The sequence below is a fragment of the Macaca nemestrina genome, chromosome X (genome assembly GCF_043159975.1).
Source record: "Macaca nemestrina isolate mMacNem1 chromosome X, mMacNem.hap1, whole genome shotgun sequence".
Classification (NCBI taxonomy): Eukaryota; Metazoa; Chordata; class Mammalia; order Primates; family Cercopithecidae; genus Macaca; species Macaca nemestrina.
In genome coordinates, this window is record NC_092145.1 from 89,285,749 (window position 1) to 89,301,567 (window position 15,819).

At 40.9% G+C, this 15,819-nt stretch overlaps 1 pseudogene; it reads right to left on the reverse strand.

The window, feature by feature from the left end:
• Nucleotides 1–1,505: 1,505 nt before the first annotated feature.
• Nucleotides 1,506–14,422, reverse strand: LOC105476737 (eukaryotic peptide chain release factor subunit 1 pseudogene; annotated as a pseudogene).
• Nucleotides 14,423–15,819: the final 1,397 nt, after the last annotated feature.

A 15,819-nucleotide genomic window follows, 5' to 3' on the forward strand; every position in this document is an offset into this window, starting at 1 on the left:
TAACCTGGGAACAAGATGCTGGTTCAGATCAATAAAGTTACGAGTGACTAAGTCAAGTCAGCAAAGAACAGCAGTCAGGCACTAAAGTGTTAAAAGTACCCAGTTTGAAAACCAAATGCACCCCACTATCCTAGTCAGTGTGGAAGTGATATCAATTGACTTTGGTCCTTCAAAGTCCATTCATTATACTTTTTTCCATTGCTACCACTGGGCACATACTATACACTTTGTTAGCTGTCACCACATCAAGCATGGCATGCATGTCAACTGGGTTCAAGTCTGACTTATAGCCCAGATGTGAAGCATAAGCTTCAAGGTTTCAGGCCAACTCTTGAATCCAAAATAGTCTTAAGTCCATGGTGCCAGAGCTGTGTCCTATCCCTTTCCACCTGCCCCTAATTTCTCATGTGAGAGGTGATTGTAAGTCCCACATTTGAAACAGATGTCCCAACCCCACCAGGAGGTCGGGAGTTTATAATTACATGTAGTTATACATGTCTGTCGTTTCTGTGAAAAACCTTGCAGTTCAGTTTAATAAATCAAAACATTCACATAATTTCATGCCATCCAACACAAGGAAAACACGCCCACCTCCCTTTAAACGAGAATTGGCCCTAACAAAATAAAATCATCTTTAAATTTCTTCATTTCCACTTAGATTGCATGTTTTATTTCTCCCAATCCCGGCAGCAGACAGAAGCCCCATCATATCCATCCCAAACTGGTTTCTAGTAGGCTAAGGTTATAAGGACCTTTGTCAAAACAATTGATTCAAAGGGCTCCCAAATGCTGGCACAAATGTGTCTGCCAAACAAATGGAAGCAAACAGTGCATTGTCCCAAATACTTCAGGGGTCAGTTTGATTTTGCAATGCAATTTGCATCCTTGAAACTGCCAGACTGGCAGGGGAGTGGGTAGCGTGAGGGAGTGAAGTTGAAATTGCCTCCTATTAGCTCACCCTTTCAACATCAAACAGAGACCAAGAGAGAAATGGTTCCAACATTTCACCACATATATTTTTTCTTATGCAGTCTAAGCTGAGAATGCCATGTAAATGGGTCACTGCAAAATGCAATAATTTAATTTTTCTCCAATCAAAATAAGAAACAAACCAGTCTGATCTCACTTCTATTAACTTTTGAAAGTTTACAACAATTAAAGTATTTTTGCTTCTACGTATGAAGGTTAAAAAAAAGATTTTTTTTTTCATAAAATACAAGAGCAACCAATTTTACTACCAAGTAAAGTGAAAACTGGGATTCCTTTTTACACTAGTCCAAAGGTGCATTTAGGAACTTAGTTGTAGGCTGCTGTGTTAACACCATGACAAACCAAAGTGTAGGATTGGGTCTGGTTTTGTTTCGGTTTTCTTTTCAATATCCAATGCTCATGGATTAAATTCCGAAAATGTTCCAATTGTGAGGCAGGGATATGTTTGGATTCGACCATGGGTATGCTCCTTGGGTTGGATGTTGGAGGGTGAGGCACGTTTTGCTGACTACCTACTAGTCACTAAGGTAAAAAAAATTCATCGTCTCCTGGTATTCTATTCCCTGGAAATCTACTCGGTACCACAAGATACCTGCACTTCTACCAAATCCTTTCACAAACTGAGACATTTCTTGTGATTTATCTGTGACAATTTCCAACGTAGCTCCACATTTTTTATAGTTGTTAGCAAACCATTCCAACAGGGGTATGCTCTCAATAAGCTCATGTTCCCATCCAGTCTCTTTGTCTATGAAATGAGATGTATCCTTTTGTTGCTCTGTAGTTAGAGAATTTTCTCCTCTTCTGTGCTTTGTCAATGAAGAACGTATCTCATTATCCAGATTTTCAAAGACTATTAGAGTCTCTACAGCTCCCATTTTCAAAGCCTTTAGCGAATCTTCAATGCCAAAACAGTACTTGCCCATGTCATGGCTGATTTTATCAAACTATCGTCCTATTAATTTCTTCTCTTGAATGAATTTCACGTTGGAGAGGACTTCAGTAGATAACTCAATAGCTTAGTTGAATCCATTTTCACCACCATAGGATATACAAACTAACTTTAAAACTTTTTATTGCAACTTTTGATCAAATATATCAGATTGACTTAGTTCAGTTTTAAAGTTAGCGGATCCAGCTAAAACTAGACCAGTCACATTCACTTTGTCTCCAGAAATAAACAGCTACACAGCAGTCTCTGCTACTTTCCAAACGTAGTTATATCGCTTTTCCATTCTTAAAGAGGCAAAACACAGGGATGACTGACCTCCTTTACCGTGTTTCTTTGGGAGATCCACAATGAATTTGTGCAGGACTTGTGTTTCCTTGGAGTGTGCCAAAAACTGCACCACTACCATCTATTACAATAAAGCCAAATTTGCTATAATCTGAAAGTAGTGCTATAAGAGCCTCTGTATGGAATTTGTTGTCACACAAGTACAATGATGTATTAATTGGTTTGAAAGGTTCAAAGTCAATGTTGACTTTCTTTTCCTTTCCTTCTTCTGTTACAGTTGTTCCACAGTAAACAACCAGACCATTTGAAGGTACTTTGTTATAAAGTTTGAGCCTTTGTTGTACAGATGTAATGGCTCCCAGGACTGAAAGACAGTTTACTCATGACTCAATGTTAGATGCAATTCCAAACTCGTCTGCTAATAATTTTGTCACTCAGAGCATTTGTTTTTTTTTTAAACCATGCAGTATATAGTACTTTGTTATGGCAACCTAAACTAAGACAACTCCCCCACCATTCCCCATTGTCAGCAGGGTCCAACTAGAAACTGAGCTTCCGTTTTTACCATGCAGCAACAAAGCGGCATAATTCAGCGCTCCACTTCCATACTCCCTGGTGTCAGTGAGGCCAACAGGAAGCTGAACATATCCAGCTGTTGTGCTACTTCAACATAGAGACTATGTGCTTTAAAATAATGTTAAGTGTAATTAAACATCTCACAGTATAATTTCCAGAATGTTTGGAATACAATAAAAAATCACTCATCATACCAACAACCAGGAAAACCACAATTTGAATAAGAAAAGACAATCAATAGATGCCAACACTGAGTTGATAGAGATGTTAGAATTGCCTTACAAGGATTTTAAGGTATCCATCATACAATTGCTTTAATAAGGACTTACAAATTTCCTTGAAATAAATGAAAAAAAAAGAAAATGTCAGAAAAGAAATTCAAGTTATATTTTAAAATAACAAATGGAAATTATAGAACATAAAAAGGCAATAAGCAAATTTTTTTAAATTACTCGATGGGCTTAATAGTAGAGTCGAGATGACAGAGGAGAGAATCAGTAAATTTGAAGACAGATAAATAGAATTTATTCAATCTTAACAACGGGGGTAAATAGAATTTTTAAAAAAGAAGAGGACCTGAGGGACGTGTGAGAATGTATAAAAAATATAGATATAAAAGTTCGTATTACCAGAGTTCCAGAAGTAAAGGGGAGTATGGCTGAGAGAATACTCAAAAAAAAATACTGGCTGAAAACTTCCCAAATTTGGTGAAACACATAAACCCACAGATTCAAGAAGTTCAGTGAATTGCAAATAGGATAAATCCAAAGAAATACATGTCAAGACACGTGATATTTAGCTTCTGAAAACTAAATATAAAGAAAACATCTTGAAAGCAGCCAGAGACAAAAACACATTTCCTCTAGGATGATACTAATCCAAACGAAAATGTATTTCTCATCTAAAACCATAAAGGCCAGAAATAAGTAACAACATATTTTAAGTGCTGAAAGAAAGGACTTGTCAAACACAAATTGTATATCCAGCAAAAATATCTGTCAGGAATGAAGAGTAAATCGAGACATTCTCAGATGAAGAAAAATAAACAGAATTTGTTGCTAGCAAATCTATCCTTAAAAAATAGCTAAAAGAAGTTCTTTAAACTTTCTTAGAAAGGAAATTATAACAGAAGAAGCCTTGGAACTTCAGAAAAGGAAGAACATAGGAATACAAAAAAGAGGTGTAATAGCAAGAGATAATCTTACTTTTCCTGAGTTTTTAAATCTTATCTGAAGATTGAAGCGAAAATTATGACACTATGTGATATGGTACTCAATATATGCACAGTAAGTATTTAAGACAGTTATATTTTATTTTTTTTTGTATATTTATTTATTTATTTTTTTAAATTTATTTATTATTATTATACTTTAAGTTGTAGGGTACATGTGCATAACGTGCAGGTTTGTTACATATGTATACTTGTGCCATGTTGCTGTGCTGCACCCATCAACTCGTCATTTACATCAGGTATAACTCCCAATGCAATCCCTCCCCCCGACCCCCTTCCCATGATAGGCCCCGGTGTGTGATGTTCCCCTTTCTGAGTCCAAGTGATCTCATTGTTCAGTTGCCACCTATGAGTGAGAACATGCGGTGTTTGGTTTTCTGTTCTTGTGATAGTCTGCTAAGAATGATGGTTTCCAGCTGCATCCATGTCCCTACAAAGGACACAAACTCATCCTTTTTGATGGCTGCATAGTATTCCATGGTGTATATGTGCCACATTTTCTTAATCCAATCTGTCACTGATGGACATTGGGGTTGATTCCAAGTCTTTGCTATTGTGAATAGTGCTGCAATAAACATACGTGTGCATGTGTCTTTATAGCAGCATGATTTATAATCCTTTGGGTATATACCCAATAATGGGATGGCTGGGTCATATGGTACATCTAGTTCTAGATCCTTGAGGAATCGCCATACTGTTTTCCATAATGGTTGAACTAGTTTACAATCCCACCAACAGTGTAAAAGTGTTCCTATTTCTCCACATCCTCTCCAGCACCTGTGGTTTCCTGACTTTTTAATGATCGCCATTCTAACTGGTGTGAGATGGTATCTCATTGTGGTTATGATTTGCATTTCTCTGATGGCCAGTGATGATGAGCATTTTTTCATGTGTCTGTTGGCTGTATGAATGTCCTCTTTTGAGAAATGTCTGTTCATACCCTTTGCCCACTTTTTGATGGGGTTGTTTGTTTTTTCTTCTAAATTTGTTTGAGTTCTTTGTAGGTTCTGGATATTAGCCCTTTGTCTGATGAGTAGATTGAAAAAATTTTCTCCCATTCTGTAGGTTGCCTGTTCACTCTGATGGTAGTTTCTTTTGCTGTGCAGAAGCTCTTTAGTTTAATGAGATCCCATTTGTCAATTTTGGCTTTTGTTGCCATTGCTTTTGGTGTTTTAGACATGAAGTCCTTGCCCATGCCTATGTCCTGAAAGGTATTACCTAGGTTTTCTTCTAGGGTTTTTATGGTATTAGGTCTAACATTTAAGTCTCTAATCCATCTTGAATTAATTTTCGTATAAGGAGTAAGGAAAGGATCCAGTTTCAGCTTTCTACTTATGGCTAGCCAATTTTCCCAGCACCATTTAGTAAATAGGGAATCCTTTCCCCATTTCTTGTTTCTCTCAGGTTTGTCAAAGATCAGATGGCTGTAGATGTGTGGTATTATTTCTGAGGACTCTGTTCTGTTCCATGGGTCTCTATCTCTGTTTTGGTACCAGTACCATGCTGTTTTGGTTACTGTAGCCTTGTAGTATATTTTGAAGTCAGGTAGCGTGATGCCTTTGTTCTTTTGACTTAGGGTTGTCTTGGAGATGCGGGCTCTCTTTTGGTTCCATATGAACTTTAAAGCAGTTTTTTTCCAATTCTGTGAAGAAAATCATTGGTAGCTTGATGGGTATGGCATTGAATCTATAAATAACCTTGGGCAGTATGGCCATTTTCACAAGATTGATTCTTCCTATCCATGAGCATGGGATGTTCTTCCATTTGTTTGTGTCCTCTTTTATTTCACTGAGCAGTGGTTTGTAGTTCTCCTTGAAGAGGTCCTTTACATCCCTTGTCAGTTGGATTCCTAGGTATTTGATTCTCTTTGAAGCAATTGTGAATGGAAGTTCATTCATGATTTGGCTCTCTGTTTGTCTGTTACTGGTGTATAAGAATGCTTGTGATTTTTGCACATTGATTTTGTATCCTGAGACGTTGCTGAAGTTTCTTATCAGCTTAAGGAGATTTTGGGCTGAGACAATGGGGTTTTCTAAATATACAATCATGTCATCTGCAAAGAGGGACAATTTGACTTCTTCTTTTCCTAACTGAATACCCTTGATTTCTTTCTCTTGCCTAACTGCCCCAGGCAGAACTTCCAACACTATGTTGAATAGGAGTGGTGAGAGAGGGCATCCCTGTCTTGTGCCAGTTTTCAAAGGGAATTTTTCCAGTTTTTGCCCATTCAGTATGATATTGGCTGTGGGTTTGTCATAAATAGCTCTTATGATTTTGAGATACGTTCATCAATACCGAATTTATTGAGAGTTTTTAGCATGAAGGGCTGTTGAATTTTGTCCAAGGCCTTTTCTGCATCTATTGAGATAATCATGTGATTTTTGTCTTTGGTTCTGTTTATATGCTGGATTACGTTTATTGATTTGCGAATGTTGAACCAGCCTTGCATCCCAGGGATGAAGCCCACTTGATCATGGTGGATAAGCTTTTTGATGTGCTGCTGGATCCGGTTTGCCAGTATTTTATTGAGGATTTTTGCATCGATGTTCATCAGGGATATTGGTCTAAAATTCTCTTTTTTTGTTGTGTCTCTGCCAGGCTTTGGTATCTGGATGATGTTGGTCTCATAAAATGAGTTAGGGAGGATTCCCTCTTTTTCTATTGATTGGAATAGTTTCAGAAGGAATGGTACCAACTCCTCCTTGTACCTCTGGTAGAATTCAGCTGTGAATCCATCTGGTCCTGGACTTTTTTTGGTCGGTAGGCTATTAATTATTGCCTCAATTTCAGAACCTGCTATTGGTCTATTCAGGGATTCAACTTCTTCCTGGTTTAGTCTTGGAAGAGTGTAAGTGTCCAGGAAATTATCCATTTCTTCTAGATTTTCCAGTTTATTTGCGTAGAGGTGTTTATAGTATTCTCTGATGGTAGTTTGTATTTCTGTGGGGTTGGTGGTGATATCCCCTTTATCATTTTTAATTGTGTCGATTTGATTCTTCTCTCTTTTCTTCTTTATTAGTCTTGCTAGTGGTCTGTCAATTTTGTTGATCTTTTCAAAAAACCAACTCCTGGAATCATTGATTTTTTGGAGAGTTTTTTGTGTCTCTATCTCCTTCAGTTCTGCTCTGATCTTAGTTATTTCTTGCCTTCTGCTAGCTTTTGAATGTGTTTGCTCTTGCTTCTCTAGTTGTTTTAATTGTGATGTTAGAGTGTCAATTTTAGATCTTTCCTGCTTTCTCTTGTGGGCATTTAGTGCTATAAATTTCCCTCTACACACTGCTTTAAATGTGTCCCAGAGATTCTGGTATGTTGTATCTTTCTTCTCATTGGTTTCAAAGAACATCTTTATTTCTGCCTTCATTTCGTTATGTACCCAGTAGTCATTCAGGAGCAGGTTGTTCAGTTTCCATGTAGTTGAGCGGTTTTGATTGAGTTTCTTAGTCCTGAGTTCTAGTTTGATTGCACTGTGGTCTGAGAGACAGTTTGTTATAATTTCTGTTCTTGTACATTTCCTGAGGAGTGCTTTACTTCCAATTACGTGGTCGATTTTGGAGTAAGTACGATGTGGTGCTGAGAAGAATGTATATTCTGTTGATTTGAGGTGGAGAGTTCTATAGATGTCTATTAGGTCTGCTTGCTGCAGAGATGAGTTCAATTCCTGGATATCCTTGTTAACTTTCTGTCTCGTTGATCTGTCTAATGTTGACAGTGGAGTGTTGAAGTCTCCCATTATTATTGTATGGGAGTCTAAGTCTCTTTGTAAGTCTCTAAGGACTTGCTTTATGAATCTGGGTGCTCCTGTATTGGGTGCATATATATTTAGGATAGTTAGCTCTTCCTGTTGAATTGATCCCTTTACCATTATGTAATGGCCTTCTTTGTCTCTTTTGATCTTCGATGGTTTAAAGTCTGTTTTATCAGAGACTAGTATTGCAACCCCCACTTTTTTTTGTTCTCCATTTGCTTGGTAAATCTTCCTCCATCCCTTTATTTTGAGCCTATGTATGTCTCTGCGTGTGAGATGGGTCTCCTGAATACAGCAGACTGATGGGTCTTGACTCTTTATCCAGTTTGCCAGTCTGTGTCTTTTAATTGGAGCATTTAGTCCATTTACATTTAAGGTTAAGATTGTTATGTGTGAACTTGTTCCTGCCATTATGTTATTAACTGGTTATTTTGCTCGTTAGTTGATGCAGTTTCTTCCTAGCCTCGATGGTCTTTACATTTTGGCATGTTTTTGCAATGGCTGCTACCGGTTGTTCCTTTCCATGTTTAGTGCTTCCTTCAAGGTCTCTTGTAAGGCAGGCCTGGTGGTGACAAAATCTCTAAGCATTTGCTTATCTGTAAAGGATTTTATTTCTCCTTCACTTCTGAAACTTAGTTTGGCTGGATATGAAATTCTGGGTTGAAAATTCTTTTCTTTAAGAATGTTGAATATTGGCCCCCACTCTCTTCTGGCTTGGAGAGTTTCTGCCGAGAGATCTGCTGTTAGTCTGATGGGCTTCCCTTTGTGGGTAACCCGACCTTTCTCTCTGGCTGCCCTTAAGATTTTTTCCTTCATTTCAACTTTGGTGAATCTAGCAATTATGTGTCTTGGAGTTGCTCTTCTCGAGGAGTATCTTTGTGGTGTTCTCTGTATTTCCTGGATTTGAATGTTGGCCTGCCCTACTAGGTTGGGGAAGTTCTCCTGGATGATATCCTGAAGAGTGTTTTCCAACTTGGTTCCATCTTCCCCCTCACTTTCAGGCACCCCAATCAGACGTAGATTTGGTCTTTTTACATAATCCCATACTTCTTGCAGGCTTTGTTCATTTCTTTTTCTTCTTTTTTCTTTTGGTTTCTCTTCTCGCTTCATTTCATTCATTTGATCCTCAATCGCAGATACTCTTTCTTCCAGTTGATCGAGTCGGTTACTGAAGCTTGTGCATTTGTCACGTATTTCTCATGTCATGGTTTTCATCTCTTTCATTTCGTTTATGACCTTCTCTGCATTAATTACTCTAGCCATCAATTCTTCCACTCTTTTTTCAAGATTTTTAGTTTCTTTGCGCTGGGTACGTAATTCCTCCTTTAGCTCTGAGAAATTTGATGGACTGAAGCTTTCTTCTCTCGTCTCGTCAAAGTCATTCTCCGTCCAGCTTTGATCCGTTGCTGGCGATGAGCTGCGTTCCTTTGCCGGGGGAGATGCGCTCTTATTTTTTGAATTTCCAGCTTTTCTGCCCTGCTTTTTCCCCATCTTTGTGGTTTTATCTGCCTCTGGTCTTTGATGATGGTGATGTACTGATGAGGTTTTGGTGTAGGTGTCCTTCCTGTTTGATAGTTTTCCTTCTAACAGTCAGGACCCTCAGCTGTAGGTCTGTTGGAGATTGCTTGAGGTCCACTCCAGACCCTGTTTGCCTGGGTATCAGCAGCAGAGGCTGCAGAAGATAGAATATTTCTGAACAGTGAGTGTACCTGTCTGATTCTTGCTTTGGAAGCTTCCTCTCAGGGGTGTACTCCACCCTGTGAGGTGTGGGGTGTCAGACTGCCCCTAGTGGGGGATGTCTCTCAGTTAGGCTACTCAGGGGTCAGGGACCCACTTGAGCAGGGAGTCTGTCCCTTCTCAGATCTCAACCTCCGTGTTGGGAGATCCACTGCTCTCTTCAAAGCTGTCAGACAGAGTCGTTTGCGTCTGCAGAGGTTTCGGCTGCGTTTGTTATTGCCCTGTCCCCAGAGGTGGAGTCTACAGAGACAGGCAGGTTTCCTTGAGCTGCTGTGAGCTCCACCCAGTTCGAGCTTCCCAGCAGCTTTGTTTACCTACTTAAGCCTCAGCAATGGCGGGCGCCCCTCCCCCAGCCTCGCTGCTGCCTTGCCGGTAGATCACAGACTGCTGTGCTAGCAATGAGGAAGGCTCCGTGGGTGTGGGACCCTCCCGACCAGGTGTGGGATATGATCTCCTGGTGTGCCTGTTTGCTTAAAGCACAGTATTGGGGTGGGAGTTCCCCGATTTTCCAGGTGTTGTGTGTCTCAGTTCCCCTGGCTAGGAAAAGGGATTCCCTTCCCCCTTGCGCTTCCCAGGTGAGGCAATGCCTCGCCCTGCTTCAGCTCTCGCTCGTCGGGCTGCAGCAGCTGACCAGCACCGATCATCCGGTACTCCCCAGTGAGATGAACCCAGTACCTCAGTTGAAAATGGAGAAATCACCGGTCTTCTGTGCCGCTCGTGCTGGGAGTTGGAGACTGGAGCTGTTCCTATTCGGCCGTCTTGCTCCGCCCCCTAGACAGTTATATTTTATTTGAATGCACAGGATAAAATGACCTAAGTAGAAGCAAGGTTTGTATATTTAATATTAGTATTAAAAATCCGATACCAGTACACAGTGATATGTTAGTATACATATGGTAATCTCTAAAGCAATTATAAAGAAAACTATGCAAAGTGGTATACTCAAAAACAGTATATGGTGTGAGTTGGTTGCAGGTAATATTTTAAAGAGAAAGAAAAAAATGGTATAAATAAATCAAGGTGTAATCCAAAATATTCTACTTAACCAACAAGATGTTAAAAATTAAAAGGCAAATAAAAGAATTGAGAAATAACGAAAACTAGTAGAGCACACATAATAAGGTGGCAGACATAAGCATTAATATATTAATAATTACCTTATGTGTAAATCATCTAAATACACCAATTAAAAGAGAGAGATTTGGGGGAGGGAATTATGTTTAAAATTATGGTTTACAAGAAATTCACCTTAAATACAAAGGTATGGCAAAAATTAGGGAAAAATGCATATTATGTAAACATTAATATCAGATAAAACAGACTTCAAAGCAAAGCATTGAAGGAGGGCCCCAACACAGTGTCCATATTCAAAAACTGGGAGAGTATTTTGTGGGGGTGAGTTTCAGGCATTTAAGAAAATGCTTTCAAAATATGAGCGTCCACTAAGCTAACAGAATGCAGACTTCAGTAGCCACACATAAAGAATACAGGCTTTATAAAAAATGGTTTACAAAAGTCACTAAAAAGTAACAACAAGCAGCAAAACAAATTTAGGGGAACAGGGATAATCTGACACCAAGTGCTGCCACTTCATAATACATAAAATGTTCAGATTTCAACAATAAATTATGAGACATGCAAAGGTGCACTCAGTATTAAATAAAAGAAGAAGAAGAAGAAGAAATTAATAGAAACATTCCCTGAGAAAGGCTAGGCATTGGACAAAGGCTTTAAATCTCCTCTCTTTGGCCAGGCATGGTGGCTCACCCCTTTAATCCCAGCACTATGGGAAGCAGGTGGATCACAATGTCAGGAGATTGAGACCCTGGCTAACACAGTGAAATTCCATCTCTACTAAAAATACAAAAAAATAGCTGGATGTGGTGGCATGCACCTGTAGTCTCAGCTACTTGGGAGGCTGAGGCAGGAGAATCGCTTGAACCCAGGAGGCGGAGGTTGGTTGCAGTGAGCCAAGATCGTGCCACTGCACTCCAGCCTGAGTGACAGAGTAAGACTCCATCTCAAAAAAAAAAAAAAAATCTAGCTCCAAGAGCTATAGTAATCATGGATAAATAAATAAATAAATAAATAAATAAATAAATAAAAGGAAACCAGGAGAACAAAGTCTCAACAAATAAAGAATATCAATAAAGAGAAGTCATTTCTTAAAAAGAAACAAATACAAAATCTGGAGAACAAAAGTAAAATAACAGAAATAAAGACTTCACTAGAGGAGCTCAATGGTAGATTAGGGCTGGTATAAGAAATAATCAGTAAAGTTGAAGATAGGTCAAACAAGAGTGTGCAGTAAGAGGAACAGAAATACAAAGAAAAAATAAAAATAAATAGAGTCTTAGAGACCTGAGGGAAACCATCAGGCATACCAACATTTGAATAGTGAAACCTCCAGAAGGGAACATAAAATGAATGGGCAAAAGAATGTTTAAAGTAGTAATGTCCAAAAGTTTCTTGAATAATCATGAAAGATAGGAATCTACACATCCAAGAAGCATAATTTACTCCAAGCAGGAAAAGCTAAAACATATCCACACTGAGACAAGTTATGATCAAAGTGTAAAAAGCCAAAGACAAAGAGAGAATATTGAAAGCAGCAAGAGAAAAGTGACTTTCCCACAAATGAAAAAGGGATCTTCAATGAGAAACAAATCAATTTCTCTTCAGAAACCATAGACTTCAGAAGATGGGCATAATATATTTTAAGTGCCAAAGGGAGGGGGGGAACTATTAACCAATAATTCTACATTCAGCAAAACTTTTGTCCTTCAAAACTAAAGGCAAAATTAAGACATTCCCAGGCAACAAAAAACTGAGGGAATTTGTCACTAACAGACCTACCCTAAAAGAAATTATAAAGGAGTTGTTCAACCTGAAATGAAAGAACACTAGACAGTAACCCAAAATCATACAAACAAATAAAGAACAATGGTAAAAGTAGCTGCATAGGTAAATATAAAAGTCCCTGTTACTGCATTTTTGAGGTTTTTTGTTTCTTTGTTTTTTGTTTTTGTGTTGTTCTTGTTGTTTGTTTGCTTTTTGAGATAGGGTCTTACTTTATTGCCCAGGCTGGTCAACAAAGATGTTAATTGTAAGATGTTAACTGTAATCTCCAGTGTAAGAAAAAAAGTTTAAAACTATACAGAAAAAGATAAGTAAATTCATATGGTATATTTTGGGTGGGGTGGATGATGAGCAATTACTTAACGGGTACAGTGTACATTATTTGAGCAATGGTTACCCTAAAAGCCCTGACTTCACCACTACACAGTCTATGCATGTAACAAAATTACACTTGCATCCCATAAATTTACACAAATTTTAAAAATAAAAACAAAACAAAATAATCAAATATATATATATTTATATTTTTTCTTATATTACCAAGTAATTCATATTCATGCTACAAAGATTAGAAAATACACACCAAAAAAAAAAAAATATATATATATATATAGAAAAGATTCTACACTTTTCTTCACTCAGATCTATTGATTCCAGGGAGTCTCCCAATGTTTGTCCAAAGGGACTGCACATGATTTGTTTTGGGGCAAGATGGGACTACTCCATCCTCTATCTAGAGATTCCCTCTCTCTACATGGTGGCTGGAATGGAGCAGTGCTCAGCTAATAACCATGTTTAACATAAGTGATGATAAATAAACTCAAGAATGCTCTTCTGATGCAGGGATTAACCTGTCTGTCTGAGCACAAGCCCATCACTGAGTGTTTGGGTTTCTTGCACTTGCAAAAAAATGCTAGGATGACATCCCCCAACATTTGTGGTTTCTTAGGCTACTTTCTTGGGACAATTCTGAGTCTATCTCAGTTGACAGGATGCCCACTGCCCCTGTCTCTCTAAGTCTTTGTTTAAATGTCTTCCCTGACAACGCCCAGCCAGTCCTCTTTCCTCAACATTGTCCACACGTGACTCTGCAGTCTCTGCTGCATGGGGCCTGTTTTCTCAGGTAGGACCTCAAAGGGAAGGCACCTGTTTCTGGACAGGAGTCAGAAGCTCCTGAGCCCAAGAGCATCCCTAGAAGGGGAGTTTCAAGCCACACCAGCCCACAGTCAGACTGAAGTCATTTGAAGACTAGGAAACTAGAAGGTTTTCCTCTTAAAATAACACAGAATACATATCCATTATACAAAAATTCAGACTATACAGAAAAGTGCGAAGAAAGTGAAGGCCACCCCCACCCTGCCTCCCTGACAGTCAGGCTATGCTGTCTGTGCATTTGACAGGCTTTGTTCCTAACATTCACTTTATTGCAAAAATGGGTTTATCATAAATTCAATTTTCTAAACTACTTATCTCAATTAAGTGAGAATTCCTCTGTCAGAAGGGTTGGTGCTCTCTTGCCAGGCAGTCAAGCCAGCCACTGCTGTCCCTTCTTATTTGTCAAGTGCCTTGGAGGGTGTCCACGCTGTGTCTGTGGACACCACCAAGTCTCTTGTTGTGGAGTAGGGGCCCAGGACCCTAGGACTGAATGGAGGAAACACAGGCTCAGATTCCTCTTGGCCACCTTCTCATTGGGCAGTCTTCCTGGACACTGCTGGGGTTCTGAACCCTGAGCACGTGGGTGTGCCATGGGAGGTCAGGACCATAGAGGGCTCATGACACAGGGATATCAGCAGGGAGTCCAGGCACACATCCTGGAGCCAGGAGGTCCTGGGGTACCTAGCGCCACCCCACCCCAGGCAGCCTGTGAAGGCTTAGGGTACTGGGCCCCACCCTGAGAGCTGAGAGTGGTCCTACCCAGGCCCCCCGGCAGGATACGGGCCAGCAAGTCCCACACAGCACTGGGGGACACCTGAGGAGAGAGCTGGGGCAGGGGGAACCCCAGCTGGGCCTCAGGGGGCTGGGAACGCACTGCCCTCTCACTTTCCATATCCTGAAATCAAGGGCTGACCAGTCAGTGATTTGCACTCCAACAACCAAACTCCAAATCCCAATGGCTTCTAACAACAAACGTCAATCCGTCTTGCTTCTGAGTCAGCTGAGAGGCTTCACCACTGGGCCTGCTCCACATTTCCTCAGTGCAAGAAGGCCCTCCCTTCTGACATCACCAAAGTGAGATCTTGAGAGTCCTGGGCTCAGAGCTGGCAGGAGCAAGGCAAAGGGAGTGGGTACAACAAGTGAGAAAGCAAGTGGAGGGTGGGGGGTGCTCACAAGTGCCAACTTAACCCTTGTGACTAAGAGGGGGTTGAGGGGCAGACTCCAAGGCCAGGAGAGCCCGGAGCCACCCTTGGCTCCAGACTTCACAGGCCTGAGTGCTCCTGGACCCCACCAGGGCCACAGCAGAAACTCAGGCTGAAGCAAAAGACACCGGTTTGTGGCAGAACCCAGCACAGCAGGCCGTCCCCTCCCAGGTGCCTTTCTCATAGTTAATAATGCATACAGTTACACAGATTCCTGCATCTAACACAGCCAGGAAGCCATACAGCAGTCTAGGAGTGGGGTGCGTCTACACCTGTTTAGTGACAGAATCAAGGACTTGGCAGGCCATAAGTTTCCTGCAAGTGTAGCCCCCACAAACCCACCACTTTGGTCATCTTCACTCTGCATGGGAGTTTGGAGGCCCCCAGCTTGGGGCACACGACTTGTCATCCTGAGGGGAGAGAGGGCAGTTCTCCCAGAGTCGGCCCAGCCCTAGCCCTTGGAGGCGCAAGGGAAGGAGTTCATAGAGCACTTTATTGGTTCTCACAACCAGCTCTCTTCACTTATCCCGTAACATGGCAAAAAGACCAAATAGGAGGGTGCCCAGCAGACTCAGGCCACGGTCTTCAAGATGCCGGCCAACTTCTTGGCATCTCGGCCTACATGTGTGTCCCACATCACCTTCCAGCTGCACCTGGTGGGTCAGCTGCTGCCTTATAGCCAGCAGGGGGCTAGCTCTGTTGGCCTGGAGCTCCTGAAACCTGGTCCTTTCTCTGGGCTGCACCCATCTGACTGAGCTCCGTTGGCCTGGGCTTGCTGCTCACCCTGTCATGAGCCTGGTTCTAGGTGCTGGCCTCCAGCCTCAGCAGCTCCGCCAGAGTGTGCCTCAGTGGGTGCAGGTTCCTTACCACCACAGTGGCCCTCTGCCTCTGCTCTTTGCACTTCTGCTCAGCCAACTTTTGGCTTTGGTTTTCTGCAGCCATCATTGGCTCCTCAGCTTCAGTTTCTCATTCTTGGGCAAAATAGCCTTGGCATCTGCATCTCTCCTGATAGAAGTAATGCTCCTCGTGTCCAGATCCAGCTCTCCATCACTTTCCCCATTTTCCCATGCGGAGACCTTCAGTTGGC